General features: G+C 29.4%; 1 protein-coding gene across 6 annotated transcripts in view; it reads right to left on the bottom strand.

The window, feature by feature from the left end:
- Positions 1-16,421, bottom strand: part of t (C45 family peptidase tan) — a 102,922-nt gene that overhangs the window by 27,068 nt on the left and 59,433 nt on the right. The window contains exon 1 of one of the 6 annotated variants that reach the window (XM_075372989.1): positions 9,873-9,891. The exons of the other annotated variants lie outside the window; for them this stretch is intronic. The gene's annotated coding sequence lies outside the window, so the exon portion shown is untranslated. Of the gene's footprint in view, positions 1-9,872; positions 9,892-16,421 lie in introns of those variants that run through there. 6 annotated transcript variants of the gene reach the window in all.

Below are 16,421 nucleotides of genomic sequence, written 5' to 3'. Positions count from 1 at the left end.
CTTATTGTTGGTGGTGGAGTTTGATTCATTTCTGCAGCTGAGGTTGCCCAGCAGGTGTTATATCGTGGCTTATCAGCATAAGATGGGCTCCTGCTGGTCGAAGGAAGTTTGTGGAGGGGGGTTGAATTCCGACCCACTCAAGCATGCAGGACACTCGAGCTATGGGGGTCATCAACATATGATGACGTTCAGCCTGGAGAAGACCACAATGATGCTCCTCAAAGCCTGTTTGGCTGTGAGGTGGCCAGTCTGCATATCGATGTGAGGCCAACGAATTAGATATGTCCAGGTTCAAAAGTACCTCCGGATGTTTCTTGATAAGAAATTATAGTTTAAGAAGCACCTTCAATACGTCGCAGGGAATGCCTGTAATGCCTTCTTCAGAATTCGACATATGTTCAACCCTGATAGGAGTCTCAATTTTAAGACTACAAGTATCTTGCATAAAGACATCTGTGAGGCAATTATACTATATGCAGCACCTGTTTGGGTGGATAGACTAAAATTTAAAAGTTATCGGGATATTTTGTTACAGGCTCAACACCTTATATTACTAAGAGTAACAGGTGGTTACCGCAATCTCTACCTGGGCATGGCACTTTTCAGGACAGACTTCAGAAATTCAACTTGGTGGACTCTGATATGTGTCTACAATGTAGACTGTTGGACAATACTTATCATATGATACATGAATGTGCTAGGTATGACTTAATGCACACGGGGACCATTTATCAGCTTGATATTATTGGGTCGACACTTAATCTCAATGTTAATTGGAAAAGCCGGGCCAAATGGTTGATCGTAGAAAATTTTATTACATATTTGGTGAAAGAAAGGATCACTGAAGGGGTGTGATGGTCCACTTGGACTTTCCTTCTTTGTGTTTATTTGATATTTTTTTGAGTTTATTGATTATTTTATTGATATTTTGTTTTACCATTTGTTAAACTGTTGCTGTCTTTTGTTTCTGTTTGATTATAGACTTGTTTGTTTTTGATTAGTTATGTTTTATGTTACATTATTTATTTTTATTGTTATGTTTTGTTAGTGTTTTCGTGTTGCGTTTTATGATTTGTTGTGTGTCAAAAACTCGTTTTTACTTTTCAGGTAGGTAGAGTTTAGTTTCTTCGTTCTTAGAAAGTTATTCAGTCTTATTTCAGACTTGGCTAAATTTATTTTGTTTGGAGTTTACGTTAGTAGTACACTGACAGGAATGTCGCATGTGGCATTCACATCAGTGGCATCCTGTCTGAGGCTTGACTGAAAGATGTCATTGCCGAGGTACTGAAGATGACCTCCAGTAAAGCCCATAAGGGCTAGTTACAGAGGGGGTGGTGTGGCAACCGAAACCATCACATGGAGAGTGTCTTCCCCTATGGGTTCAGGATGTGCAGTTAAATCAATTTGAGTCATGTGTTAATGGCAATGATTTTGACCAGTTACTGACCATTTGGTAAAATGATTGGGTTTAGCTGATACAGCAACTGTTATAAAAATATACAGAATGATCTAATGAATCTCTCAACTCTAGACTTCCATACGAGATAATGAATTAACTTTTATTTCAATTATAACAGTGTAAAGCATTCTGTCAATAAGAAACTCTGCTACTTTCATTCATAGCTATACTGAAAAGGTAAAAGGAGGAGTATAATTGTGGTTTTGTTGCAGATGTCTCAAAAACAATTGATTTATCAAAATACTAGCGAGTCAAGGATCACTTTGCTAAACCTATCAGTCTAGCCAGGGGTTCTGCCCCCTGAACCCCACTGTGTTTGTTATCATTATGCTTGTGAGAGTATACTGATAAATAATTAAGCACCGACCAGTCATCTAATTAAAAATCTGTAAACTCAGTCCAATTAAAAATATCAGTATATTGTAATTTCTTCATAGAAACAGTGGTCAGCACAGGAGTTGAAACTGAGTGTTCTGAAGTATGCAGGTTTCCAAGTAGTTAGCGCCATCTTAAAAATAGTTGTTACACCTGGTTATCCGTCTTTTGCACAGGTAAAAATGTATTTTGCATGGTTCCTAGTGTTACCCAACAAACACAAAGAAGAGGTGACCATAGTTCATTTCTTTTTCTTTTTTTAATCTAACAATCGGAGGTAGGTGTAGTCAGTCACATCACACACATAGTATTGCAGAGGCCACTGCACTGTACACAGTCATACTTTTAAAGCTACTTTTCTTGATTACCAAAAGAGATATCAAAAAAATAAATAAATTTTAAATATTGCAAGAGGTTACTGGATTCGATTTGGCCAAACCAACAGTTACTCTTACTCAGTTACCCTTACTCTGGCCAAACTGTTGGTTTGGCCAGAGTAAGATTGGACATCAGCAAGGAACATGATCTGGTTGTTATTGCAAGCTATTAAAACAGACCATCATGAAAAAGTGAAACATTTCATAACAACAATAGTCCTGCGTTCTTTCCAGCTATAACCTACGTTCATGTAAAATTTCAGCTCAATTGGTTAAGTAGTTTTTGTGTGAAAGAGTTGTAGACTCTCAGGCACCACTGTTTATATTCTAATCTTTGTTTTCTGTTTTACTCTTAACAATAGAAAATAATTAAATGGTAATATTTTTAGATTGTCACTCTTTTTTAACATTTTTCAGTACAAAAAAAGTCCTATGCTAATTTTTTCCCACTGATTTTATTACTAAAGATTTCATATTTTTAATTTCATACATATTCATTCATAAAAATTTACACTGAAGGTATTGTAATTATGTAAATTACCAAAGTCAGATCTAGACAAAATGACATAATGACTACTATTTATATTTTAATGAGTTAAGATAAAATCATTTTTTTTATTAGGAAAATGATTTGTTTTTTTAAATATAAACTTAAAGAACAAATGCAAAAGACTTATGCTTTACTTAAAATCAAAGAATTACTCTTTTCTGGATTTTTTTAGTGAAGTCAATTTTGATAGGTAATGAAAGAAAATATAAACTGCAGGAAAATAATTCAGTTAAAACTTGTCTTTCAGAAATTTTTTTACACTAATAGTTATCAAGTTAATTGCTTTAATTGTAATAATTGATAGTAGATGTCATGTTACCAGCATGAACTAGTAGTACTATTATTATTTCATAATGTCAAGTAGCTGCTTTAGTTATTGATAAAATTGATGTCTTATTTTTCCTCTCTTTTCTAACAACATTCAAATTCTGAAAATATCCTCATCAGTGTGAATTTTAAAAATATTTCTATTGTTACTCCAGACATGCAACACAAACATTTTAAGAGGAAACCATTTCCTTTTTTTATCAAACTTGAGACCTTGTAGATAGATGTAAAATCACGATCCCTTCACAAACAGAATAATTGGTTTAGCTGAATATTAGTAACAATGGTCAATACAATTTTTATTGCTGGAATCAACGTTATTGTTTTATATAATATTTTTCATTTTAAATCAGAATATATGTACCAATGTATTCTAAATGGTCACATTTTCAAGTTATCATTGTCTAATGTTATGGGTTATATCATTATAAATTTAATACAAAAAATTATCAAGATACAACATACCAGTCTCTTGGGAAGAAATCTCTGATTCTAATAAAGGTTCATCCGATACTACTGCAGAAGAATTAACTTCAAGAGATAAAATATTCACACTTAAAGAATTAAATTTTCAACCACACTTTATCATATTAGCAAAACTCAATGATTTAATTAACAACTTGTATTTGTTTAAGTAACAAAAGGAATTTCTAAGTTCACGCTTGAAGGAGTGTAATTTATTAGACAAAACAGTATTTCAATGTATAGATATAGAAACCAAAATTTAAAGAAATACCTTACTATGGATGGCTTAATTTTTTTCTGGGATGATATTAACAGGCTTTTATTTGACCCAGATATTACAATTATTATTAATGAGTGGTGTGAGTGGTACTAATGTCCATTTTCCAATCTGTGGTGACTAGAAAGTTATTGGGGTTCTTCTTGGTCTACAGAGTAACTTTAGAAAATACTATTATTTCTTGTATATATGGGACAGTTATGTACCATTCCATATTAATTAACGACCAAATATACTATCGGTCAAATATATTATTTACTGGTCAAAAAGAGAGAATTTTACTCCTGGACAACAAAATAAAAAAATGGTCAACTTGTTGAGCCTCACTGAATTATTTTACCACCTTTACATATAACAACTAGGCCTAATGAAGAATTTTGCGATATCATTAAATAATGATGGCGATGGCTTTTAATATTTAACTCCAGTTTTTCCATGATTAAATAACTTTGAAAGAGGACATACAGTAATTCATGGGCCTGAATCAGAAAATTAATACATGAACATACAATTGTTAGTAAATTGAATCCCAAGGAATTAGGAACGTGGAAGTCATTCACAAACGTTTCAAAGTTTTTTCACCAGAGCTGAAAATAGTGACCTGTTAATAGAGAAACAATTTATGAACAACAAAAATTTAGGCTCCAAAATTTTATTGAAAATTCATTTTTTATTCTCATCTTGACTTCTTCCCTTCAAGTTTGGTTGTTGTAAGCAATGATCAAACAGAAAGGCTGCATCAAGATATATTATAAATATATATTGGTTGTCATAGTAGATTGGATGAAGCTATGATGAGTAACTACTACTGGTTTTAACAAAGAGAAAACTTGTGGGTACACAAATGAAAAAGTAATTTCTCAGTTAAGTAGTCACCAAGTTTTGTAAAATATTGGTACAGATGTATATTTTATTTATTTTAGTCACTTTTGAAATAATAGTTATTACAAAAAACATTTAAAAAAAGTGATTATGTAGGTTATAATGTCACAGCTTGTATAACATCCAGAACAGAAAGTCAAAATGTTACTGTTATGTTTTAAGGGCATAATAAAAAATCTGATAATGATATAGAAAAATTTATTTCATTTTAAGGTTCAGGATAAAAGATAGATTTAAGTTCACCAACTTGTGTTTCAGTTTCAAAATTTTTCTTTTTTTTGTCGACCAGTGTAATTTTTCATAACCAGCATTACTGACTCATGAATTTATTAAAAAATTCTCAAGTAGTAAATAAAAGAAAGGTCAATATACTGAATATGTGCCACAATAGATTATTTTCGACATGAATACTTCTTCTTGGACAAAAATGGTATAAAAAATTGTATTTATAAACTATAGACAAGACATATAAGGTTTTATTAATAGACAAATATGGTGTCACAAGGTATACCGAATGCAACCATCATAAATTCTCATACATTATGTTTAAAATGCATTTACTACTATAATCAACATTCAGGTAATGAAACTTTAACAGTATTACTGTAGACTTAGAAATAAAAGAGGATTATCTCATCACCATCAAGGAGATAGGAGGCCAAATATTGAAAATTTAATTTATTTTGATGTCTAGAAAAGGTTACCACTTCCTCTTTTGTCTTTCACTATCATGAATGGTTTGGAATAAGAAAAACAGGTTTGTGTCAAGGTAACCCAACAGGTTGATCTGGTGGTGAATACATCTTCCCAAATCAGGTGTTTGGAAGTAAAAAATTCCAGCGTTCAAGTCCTAGTAAAGGCAGTTACTTTTATACAGATTTGAATACTAGATCGTGGATACCGTTGTTCTTTGGTGGTTGGGTTTCAATTAACCACACATCTCAGGAATGGTCGAACTGAGACTGTACAAGACTATATTTCATTTACACTCATACATATGATCCTCATTCATCCTCTGAAGAAATACCTGAATGGTAATTCCCGGAGGCTAAACAGGAAAAAAGAGAGAGGTTCGTGTCAAGGTAAAAAAAAAAATGTGTTTTGAAGGCTAAACAGAAGGCACAGAGAATTGATGATGATCAGTTACACAAAAAATGGAAATCATTAACTCTAAATTATGTTGATATTAATAAATATAGTTACATTCAAACTAATGAGTAATTATATAAAATTTTAGATATTAAGTTCTTTTGAATGCACTATAAAAACATTAATTATTTTTCATTTCTATTTCATATTTTCTATCTTGTCATTTTCTTAGATTGAATGAGGTTTTGTAGTCAGATGATTCTTCTGATAAAAATGTAAAAATTGAAATTATCAAATGAAGTGATTTAAATATAACAAAAAAAAGCCAGCAAAGAGTTCAATAACTTTCCCAGCTTTCCCCTTGACAAACATGTATTTCAAATACACCATAGGGTTTTTTAAATATTAAATATTAATTAATATTAATATTTAATTAATATATTTAATATTAATATTTTAGAATAAAATTGTGAAAAAGATCAGAATGTACAATAAAAAAAAATTTGAACTCTTTTCTTTAAAAAGTCTTAAAGAATTTAACTTTAAGCCCAAATTTTCCTGTTTTTTTCAATCTTTCTTATAAAATCACAAATTTCGCTCAATAATTTGTTTCTGTCAATTACTTGATTTTTAGAGCAGACTTTAATTATATAAATTTCCTCAGAATTCAATTCTCCACAAAAATTTATCTTAAGTTTTACTTTGTCACTGGTAATTTAATGAGATAAATTTATGCCAAACCTAAAAATTGTGCTTTCCTACTCCATTTTTTGGGGATTTACCAAACGTTTCTCGAAAACTACTGAAGATAAATCCTGGGATTCATAATTTTTCAATATTTTATGTAAGATTGCATATAGAAACACCAGTTTAACTTAGTAATTTCTGCTTATAAAGTTTTACTTTTTCTTTAACCCTAAAATGTTTTGCTACAGTAACTTGAAAACAAAGCGTTTTCAGACTTGTATTTATCTGAACTTTGTTCAATTTTTTGTGTTTGAGGAGTGTGTGGCAGAAACTTTCAGAAGCACTCTGTATATATATATATATATATACAAAGACAAAATAATTGCTGTGATTTTTATGCTGACAATAACGTAACCTTGAAAATATACATGGCATTAATTTATACGCCCTAGTTGTTTTTAAATAAGTAAAAAAATATATATTAATTCAATTATCTGCATGCTAGTTTATTATATTCCTTTCTACTTCAACTAGTAACTCATTTATTTATGAAAGTTTGTATTTTTTTATTTTATGGCCTATTTATGTAGTTCTCACGTAATCATAATAAATAAATTAAGAAGGAGTTAACCTTAGAATTAATAACAATAGATTTTGGAAAAATGAGCAAAAAAAAATAGCTAATGATATATATAGATAGCATAATAAAAGAAAAAATATATATAGGATAAAAGATTGTTTGAAAAGATTTAGGCAAACAATCTTAATTGCACAGCAAAAAATACCATAGATAAACGAAAATTTGCTGATAAAATTGCAAAAAAAGATACAACTAAATTCCAATGATAATACCCGACGTTAAGATAAACAAAATTAACTACAACAGAAGATTGTCAAAAAATTTTTAAATTTAAAAAAAAAATTAAGTATAAATTGTGTTTTAATTTGAATAGTGACATAAAAAAAAAGCTGGCAACAAAGCTCTAATACTTTCCCGACATTGGTTATTTATTCATATATAGTGAAAAAATAATGATACATAAAAAAGTTAACCAAGATTTTTTTTTGAGGTGGGGATAATTTTTGATGAAGTTTTATTCTAAAATTATCATTATACTTGTATGTTTATTTTTTTAAATTCGAAAAATCAGTATTTTTAAACTTTGATCGGTTCCTCCATTCCCAATATTACCGCCAAAGCATTTTTTTTTTTTTTTTTTTTTTTGCTTGCTTGCATTACTACTATGCCTAGGAAAATTAAAAAAAAAAAAATCGGTTAAAAATATGTAATAAATAAGAAGATAGATTTCTTAGATTTTTGGGGAAAAATGGTAAGATAATAATAATAACAATAATAATAGCTTAATATAAAGTGGAGTTATGTTTCCAGATTTTTAGAAAATTGACCTCCAAAACCACCTCTGGAGATATTGACCCCAAAATTTAACCTAAAAATTGCTCCATAAACACGAGTCTCTATACAAAATTTAATCAAAATCGGTTTATCTAGTCATAAGTTATTAAGCTATAAATGTACGTAAGTACTAATATTACCCCACACATTTTTTTTTGGGGTTTCTGGGTTATGAAATGTCGAGAAATAAATAAAAATTCATACTTTATTTTTTAACTGACTACCACCATTCTTTCCTTCTTGCATCATAGCTCCATAGCTATGATGCCTGGAAAGTAAAAATATATCTTGGTGTTTATTTTTATAACGTGTTTATTTAACTAACTTAATTAGAATATACAATGAGTTTTTAATTAATTAATTGAAAAATCCTGAATTTTTTGCATCCTGTTTAACGTATACATATGTGCTTAAATAATTTTTCATTAACGCCTTCTTAATTATGATTTATTTTTTAACTATTTTAAATAAATATTATTTTAGATTTCTTTTGTGATACTACTCAGATAATAATTTTTTACTATGATATCCCTTGATTCATCCAGGAAAATGATGGAACATTTCGTTTTTTATCTGTGGAGTAACATATCTACTCAATTCTGGTGTAATTTTTATAATGCGTTTTTATATATTAATCTTAATAAATTATATATTTATTTATACTATTTTCTCCATTCTTTATTTAGTTTATAGAGTAAGATATTTTTATATCTTTAGTTCATATTTTATATGAGATACAAGAAGCGCTATTCAAAATTGTTTTCTCTAAAAGTAATAATGTTGATATAGATTCAGTAAACTGAATGAAGGCGTCATATAAATCTTGGCCTGAATATATTTACGTTTTGTTGTACTTCTTGCGTTGATGTGAGGCTTATTTTTTGTTCGATGAAGAAGATAGAGAGACTATTTCGCTTTCATTTTCTCTTGTAAACTTAACATAACATGCTTTTTATTCTAAAAAAATTGTATTGTCATTTTAAAATTTAACTTCTGACTTATTTCAGAACGCTTAAAACCATTGCAGTTGTGGTTTATAGCAGTGATTCCTAAACTGTGCGCTACGGCCTCTTAACAGGGGCGCCGCGAAATATTGTAAAAGCTTCATAATTAATTGAACCAAGACATTTATAATTATTAATTATAAATAAAGTAAAAAAATAATGAAAATAGATGAATTTTATTTATTTTTATCTCTTACTTACGAGTAGGCATACATTTACATAGGGTAGGGTGCCATGGAAAACTTTTTATTGAAAAAGGGCGCCGCGACTCAGAAAAGTTTGGGAACCACTGGTTTACAGTAAAAATCAGTAACAAAAGTAATAAACAAGTTTGAAGTCTACGAAATTTAAGAAGGATGATAAATTTAAAACAATCAGAAATTAAACCTTTTTCTTTTTAAGAATGGGGATGATTAATCAAAATTAAAACTAAAATTTATTTTCAATAGTACCTTTAATAATTTGTTATATATATATATATATACTATAAAATAACCAAGAATAAATTAAATTCGACTGCTGTCTGATTTATCGTCTGGTATTTTCATAACTTTAATAGAATCAATTTCTGTCATACACGAGTTATTACACCGAATTTCTATTTATTAAACCGTTCTTGAGATGATACAAAAACAAATAATAGATGCGTCTGTACTCTAACAGATAACTACGATTTTAGTGTTTTTAGATCCAAAGGAACTCTAAACGTTTAGAAATACAACAATTTTGGAGAGATCATTTTTTTACAAATACGTTTTCACTGCTGTTCTGAATAACAGCCAAAAAAAAGGCGTATGTTTACTTTACTTATTGTCAAATAAAACTTTAAAAAAATACAATAAAAATAGAATTAAAATTTTTAGAGTTTTTAATTTATTAACAAATTTTAAAAAAATTACAATCATAGATTATTGTAATCATTAATTACTTAAGGAATAGATTATTTAATAAAACAATTTCACTTACCAAGTACACCCATGTACCACGCGTATCCAACTATGAAAAATTGAAAAACGTTTAAAAAATATTGTTACTTTTTTCATTTTATAAAATCACCACAGAATATTAATAATGAATAACGCAGTATTTGTTTACTTGTGTAATGGCATTAAATCGATCTATTCTGTAAATATCTAATTACAACCATAGAAATTATAGTAGGTATTTAACTTAAATACTGTCATTAATGCTTCAGTTTCCTTCATCGGTAGAATTGCAATTATCTTCGAAAACACTTAACCACAAATAATCGTCCTCACTTCAATCAAATGCATTCGAACTACAACATTTCTTGAACGCTTTTTAATCTAATCCGGTATTTCTGAAAAACCGGAATAATCCACTCACAAATTCGTGTCAAAGTTATTTTTATTTTATTTTATCAGATGTTGCCCATCCGGTTTGTGTAGTGCAGAGGTTGAAGAAATGTGTCATGCAGTAGATGCTATCTTCCGGTGAAGGCTGGAACATGTGTGTTCAATGGTTCCGAGAAGTATTTCGGCAAAAATTAGTTGAAGAAGAACACGCGGATGTCAGTGAAGATGTCGGATGATGGCGGTGATGGGCCCCAGCTCTCGGGGGCGGATGGCAGAGTGCGCTTGCATTGTCGTCATCAATGGCTCCCGGGGGATGCGACCTTGTCGTCTGGGGTCGGCATCACTGTCAGGAGTTATGTGTATAGTGTATATATATATATATATTTTAATTTTTAAATTTATTTTTTTTTGTGAATAGAGTGTGAATGAGAGGTGTGTCCGTGACGCACGAGGTGCTGAGGTTATGCCATCGGCGGCAATTCCAGCATCACGTTGCGTGAGGGAGTGGTTTTTAGTGGATCCCATTGCAGTAGGCGGTGAACTCCACACACCCAATATGTACGGGCTACTGGGCGTTTGGTTGAAGCAAATTTTCCCACTTCCGATATAAAGCGAAAAAAAGGAGGTTGAAGGAATAGATGTCATTCCACAAGGTATAATAAATTGATCACACTTTCCAGCGATTAGTCTTCGCTTTTCTTCATTGATCGTATGATCCCTAAAACATTTCATTACAAGTATGGAAGATTTTCGTAATGAACCCCTCGGTTGATCATCCCATTTAATCAAGTCTGGTACAAAATCGTTATTAAAAAAAAAAAGTCAAAATTTTTATCCTTTTCTTATATTCGTACGACAATATCGGGTGGAAAACTTTTCACTTTTGAATAGATGTTTTCTTTTAAGAATTACATATGGAGGGGTAATTTTTACCGTCCGAAAATATTGTCAGCATCACCAAACAACTTTGTTTTTCGTAACCGGTAATTCGTATCTGAATATTCTTTCAACACTTTCAATTGTTGTTATTGATAGCATTTCTTAACTGCAGTAATAAATCCTCATTGAGAGCTTTTCAACGCTCTATCATAAGTGGTACTTATTTTCATTGGTTCCAAAGTTATAGTCAAATAAAATTTGAATTAATGAAACATTTAGATCTTTAATCCAAAAGCCACATTGGATTCAAAAGGCACATTGGTTCAAATCCGACTTCATTTCCCTTTTTTTAACTTTTTTTTAATTTAAACATATTGATTTATTAATAATTATTAACCTCTGATTGTAAAAAACTTTTACAATAAATAATAATTCAATAACAAAAATATGAAAAAATCAAAAATTATTAGTAAAAAAAAAATTTTATGTACTTTTAAAAATGTATATATTTAATTTATACGTTACAAGGAAGTCATGTAGTATCCACATCAGATTTTTTTTATACTTCTAAAGCATATCGGTGAGCTAACGTCAATTTCCCCAATTGATAAAAAAAATATTATTTACTGTTATAGTTAACACATATTAGGATGGATTCTTAATCACTTGTGGCAGCGATTAACCACTCACTGAATTTTTTACAATAAAATTTTTTCCGATTTTTGAAATAAACTGAGTTTTCAATCGACAATTTGAGGAAGTTCAGGTTATTTAAATTTTAAGAAAATACCACTTCTTTGACGACTTTTCAAGAGAAAAAATCGCAAACCGTCAAATTACGTAAATTCGATAGTCCTTCGATTGTTCCTCGGAACAAAAATTTGGTCGAGGTAAGCTACTTCAATAATATAACAAGGAGGAGTTTCTTCTTATTGTAAAATAGAGTGACACCCGATGTCAAACATAGAATCGTTTAATGGCTCGAAAATAACAACATACATCTCAAGGTATGAATCATTATCGATGAAATATAGTTCTGCCTTTTTTTTTTTTTTTTTTTACAAAAAATGATCACCAGATACATTATATTTCATATCCATAATTACGCGACGATTTTCATCAGATCAATAAACACAATTGTGAGGGTTTACAAGGCTATTAGATTTGAAAAATACTTTATCAGATGTATCATTGTGCTACAGAAGTAATGATTTTCAAAACAAATGATTAATTCCTTCCAAAATTCCGCCCTTCTGTCATCTTTAAAAATCCTTCAAAATTATCTTTACGTAGTGCATGAAGTAAAAATATTGTATAAAATTGTTTTAAAAGTTATAATTCAAAATGCATAAAAAATCTTAGAATATATTTTTTTAAATGTTCCGTAATCAATAAGGTTATTTAAGAATTACATTAAAAAATACATAAATATGTACTTACATAACGCTGCATTTATAAAAACCTGGGTTCAGTAAACTAAATCGATTGAGTAGGTCATAACAGACTAATGGTCAAGGTTAAACCACCCTTATTTAATTTCTGCTAAAAACTTACTTCTAAATTATTCAACACGTTTAAGTTTACAACTGGTTTAGCAACTTTTAATGCATACTAAAGTAACAGTAGTTTATATACAAGTTATATTTAAATAGGAAGAAATTTTTAAATAACTTGGAAGTATTTATGTACACGAATCAGTATAATAATTCAGTATTCTAGATTGATACGTTAGTAATTTAACAAGTAATTATTAACCGGTTAAATAAGCCAAAAAAAAACTAGTATGTCAAGATATATTTTGTTTAAAGTTTCGTGACTAAGAAACAAAATCGTAATGTCTTTGAACATAAAAACACTAGAATGTATTTTTATGCTTGTATTTTTATGTTCGGTTAGAATCAGAAACAGTTTTGCCGTTCTGATTTATTATTTTATCACTGACTTCACTGAATTTTGAGAATTATTTTAGACTTAAATGTAAATAGATATTTCTATAACAGATCAGGAAGCAAGTCGTATTTTAAAGCATGTTATTGATATAGTTCATTTCGAGCGGCTAATTAATTCACCTTCTACAAGAGACACTTGTATGGTTTTCGCAAATGAAATTTATCCTCTTATTTCATTAAGAAAAACGATTTAACTATAATAAAAATCATACACTATACCTTATTTGAAAAATCTTTACTTTCCTCAGCGAATATATCTAGAATTAAAGGGGAAAGTATGGTGATTTTATCAAAAATGAACTACCGGTTTTTTTTAAATTGTAGGGTTTATGTCTGTACCGGGTGGATCTAAAATGCAGAAAAGCTTTTTTAATTTTTTTTAATCTCTCGGGTGCCGAACCCGAGAGAGTCCGACACTCCCCCATTTATGGGGGGGGGGGGGTGCGTAAATGGCATTTCTCAGACTCATCTATAACAAAAAAGAAAACAAAAAAAAAAGTTGGTTGATCCACAAGTGAATTTTAGGTGATAGTTACGAATGTTTTTTTGGGGAGGTTTCAATCATAAAAATCAGGAAATCCGTTTGTCAGAAATTTAATATAAAATTTTGTTTCAGACCTTTGTAGACAGGTAAGGAACTTGAGTTGCCGAAACGAGGTAATTGTACGACAATAACGTGAACAAACGATAACAACGTAAAAGACAATATATGGTTTTACTAAAAACGGTAAATTGCTAAAATTCAATTTATTGTATTCTCTTAGTATTTCATACAAGACTAAGCGAATCCCTATTATCATGCCAGTCCATAATCTCGATATCTATTTTTCTGTTTTTGTTTGCATAATCTTGTCTAAAAAATAGTCACTTATTCTTTAAAAAATTTAATATTCATCTCTATCAAACCAAATAATAAAGAACTATTTTCTTGAACCGGGGGCAATATTTCGGCTTACGAAAAAGGAAGTTTTGTACTTCCGATGTAATTTTTAATAAATTACCGAACCGTTTAAAAATTTTTTTCACCAATTTATTTAAAATACAACTAAAATATTTTCTTTTTTATAGACGTCGATCAATTTTGGAACAATACTAAATGAAAAGTGGAAAAACTCGTGATTTTTTCCGTTCCGTTTTACATGTTTATAAATATGCATTCAAATAATTTTCATTAACGCCTTCTTAATGGTGAATTATATTTAATATATTATTTGGTATCTTCATTAATTTGATATTATTTTATGTGTTTATATTTTAAATAATTGATAAGAATTTTAATCACATTTTTTAAAAATTTTATAATTAATTATTCATTTTGTGATGTTGCTCTTATCAAGGTTTTATCTGAGTTTCCCTTGATCCAATTATGAAAATGCGGGGGCAATTTTTTTTTTTTTATTCAATGAGTAGCATATCAACTCATTCCTTACGTGATTTGTATAATACTCGTATATTATTATTTATCGATTATATAATTTATAAAGATATTTGAATGAAACTTTCAGTATGAATTTATTTTTAATTAGACATAACAATTTTCTAGATTTAAATCTTAGCCGAGTTTGTTACGCTTTCTAGTGAATTGTTTCAAGTCAATTACGGATATAAAACTTCTTGCTGATATACTAAGTTTGTGGCAAGTTTTCAGATAGTGTTGGACTACTAACAAAGTGATTAAGGTTTCAGTGGTTTGGATGTTTGTTGTGGTTTGGATGTTATTAAGCTAATTTTCAACTGGGATTATGTAAAACGAAAACAGCTGTTAGTATTTTTTACTTTTATTCTTGTAATAATGAATTATAAATCTTGTAAGAAATACTCGTTTTGTAGCGTATCGAATATATTGTTTATTGCTGAATTAATATTAATTATTATTTATTAATTTTTAAACAATTTTTCCTTGTTAATTTAATTATGTTTTTTTTTTACAATTTAGCGAAAAGTTACGAAATACTGAATTCGTTAATTCACTAAAGCAGGATATTTGTTTTTAGGTTACCACTAATGGGTGGGTAAATTAGCAATAATAGATAAACAAAAATCAAGTAATCTCTCCCTATTTAGTCTGCTACTTGCAGGTATGCTATAAAAATATTATAATGCATTTTACACAGTCTCAACGTGCTAAGTTATTTTAATTTTTAAAGAACCAGGAAGACTTTTCTGTAACTTTTTCTCGATCAAACATCCAATAAAACAACAATTTCACATATAATCGCTCGTTTTAGAGAAACCGTTAGTGTAGATGAACAAAAACGTCCGGCTGGCCAACCGTTTCAAATAATTAATGTTTAGGACTTGTCCGTACGTCCGTTAAACGATCACCTCGAAAGTCAATAAGAAAGATATCTCGGTAGATTGGAATGTCATACCTGAAGTGTCGTAAAAGCCACAAAGAAATTAAAATTACGTTGTACCGTATTCACGTCGTGCATTCGGGTGAAAAACGGTGTTTGGCGCACAATTTCTCGGAAGAAAATAGCGGGTTTAATATTTTACACGGAAAAAGTAATATCTGAATGGTACCAGTTTATTATATTTGACTTCATTGAACTGCTATAAGAAGAGCAACGCGATTGTTGATTCTAGCAAAACGTTACAACAGTCTGTCCAATCAGCGAATAACACGATGTTGCTGCTACGTGAATTCTTTGGAAGAAAGTTATTTCCTTTGATCTACGGACACCTTTAATCGACAGATTTATGTCCCACAACATTTTTTCTTTGAAGTTATAAAAAAATAAAAAATATTCAGGAATAATTCTCATACAATTGATCGACTCAAACAGAACATTGAAGTCAAAATATTCTACATAGGGCTGCTAACATAAAGAAACATGTTGATGCCAGTTTATAAGCAAACGGAGGATATTAAATACTTATAAAAAGATTACTATAAGTTAGGATATTATTTTATTTATTTATTTCATAATATTTAATAAAATATATTCGTATGTTGGTTTCCTTGTGTTTTTTTCCTATAGCTTGCGTGACTTTTCGTTTAACTGTATTTTATTTATTGCATTTATCGTTTATTATTTCCTCATTATTTGGTATGGCTATTTAATGATCGAATTGGCCTCCCAGTTTTAATTTTAAATTAAATATTTAAAAAAAAAATTATATCTGACTGGTTCTTGTTTTCCAAAATATAAATAATAATAAAAGAAGATGACAGATGAAGGTAACAGGCATCAACCCAAATATATCACCTTAACATTAAAACATAGTTTTTCTCTAAAGTACTTAAAAAAAATTATATATAAACAAATTAAGCGTGTGAATTAATAAAACAAATTAAAATATAAAAAAACTATAAAAATGTCATGAAGGTGTACTTAAAGAAACAAAAACAACTAGCATCAATATTA

The sequence above is a fragment of the Lycorma delicatula genome, chromosome 8 (assembly GCF_047948215.1).
Source record: "Lycorma delicatula isolate Av1 chromosome 8, ASM4794821v1, whole genome shotgun sequence".
Lineage (NCBI taxonomy): Eukaryota > Metazoa > Arthropoda > Insecta > Hemiptera > Fulgoridae > Lycorma > Lycorma delicatula.
Note: the sequence above shows the minus strand (reverse complement) of the source record. Positions and strands in the feature narration are given on the sequence as shown.